At 42.0% G+C, this 1,342-nt stretch overlaps 1 long non-coding RNA gene across 1 annotated transcript in view; it reads left to right on the forward strand.

The window, feature by feature from the left end:
- The window catches only part of LOC111083933, an 8,337-nt gene that overhangs the window by 981 nt on the left and 6,014 nt on the right, over positions 1 to 1,342 (forward strand). The window lies entirely within an intron of this gene.

The following is a 1,342-nucleotide window of genomic DNA, read 5'->3' on the forward strand; positions in this document are numbered from 1 at the left end:
GTAGATGTAGTTTTAATAACGTAGATGTAGTTTTAGTAACGTTACCTTCTACAAAGATACGTAATCTGTAGATGTAGTTTTAGTAACGTTACCTTCTACAAAGATACGTAATCTGTAGATGTAGTTTTAGTAACGTTACCTTCTACAAAGATACGGATTACATGTCACAGAGATTTTTTTTAACAAGGTACAAATGTATCTATTTTTAAAATTCGGAATATTTTGTAGCACATGAAAACAGTTTCTATGGTTGGAACGTGTTAAGTAATTAAGATCTTGAGAACATTAAGTACTTACGGTAAGGTTCTAGCGGTGAGATATTAGTGGTTGTCATGATTAGTAGCCTATACTTTAACTTTATTTTAATTATTAATTAGTAACGTTTTTATAATTAGTTACCAGTTCTGTCCTTGCTGCCATCTTCACGTGTTTATACCGGCTGGGGCTCGATCCTGGGTCTGTTTTTTTAAGTAATTCTCCAGCTGATTGTAATGTTTTCTTCCCCGATGGAAACGGTGAGCATCATCCCTTGTGAATACACTGGAGAAACAAAAAAAACAACAACAAAGTTAAAATCAGGGACGTACTACACACACAGGACACTGTACAGGGACGTAATACACACAGAGGACACTGTACAGGGACGTAATACACACAGAGGACACTGTACAGGGGCATACTACATACACAAGACACTGTACAGGGACGTACTACACACACAGGACACTGTATAGGAACATACTACTCACACAGGACATTGTACAGGGACGTACTACACACACCATACACAGGACACTGTACAGGGACGTACTACACACACCACACACACAGGACACTGTACAGGGACGTACTACACACACCACACACAGGACACTGTACAGGGACGTAATACACACACAGTGCACTGTACAGGGACGTAATACACACACAGGACACTGTACAGGGATGTAATATACACAGAGGACACTGTACAGGGGCGTACTACACACAGAGGACACTGTATAGGAACGTACTACTCACACAGGACATTGTACAGGGACGTACTACACACAGAGGACACTGTACAGGGACGTAATACACACAGAGGACACTGTACAGGGACGTAATACACACAGAGGACACTGTACAGGGGCGTACTACATACACAAGACACTGTACAGGGGACGTACTACACACAGAGGACACTGTATAGGAACGTACTACTCACACAGGACATTGTACAGGGACGTACTACACACACCACACACAGGACATTGTACAGGGACGTAATACACACAGAGGACACTGTACAGGGACGTAATACACACAGAGGACACTGTACAGGGGGCGTACTACATACACA

This window comes from Limulus polyphemus, unplaced genomic scaffold (genome assembly GCF_000517525.1).
Source record: "Limulus polyphemus unplaced genomic scaffold, Limulus_polyphemus-2.1.2 Scaffold12228, whole genome shotgun sequence".
In the NCBI taxonomy this organism is placed as follows: Eukaryota; Metazoa; Arthropoda; class Merostomata; order Xiphosura; family Limulidae; genus Limulus; species Limulus polyphemus.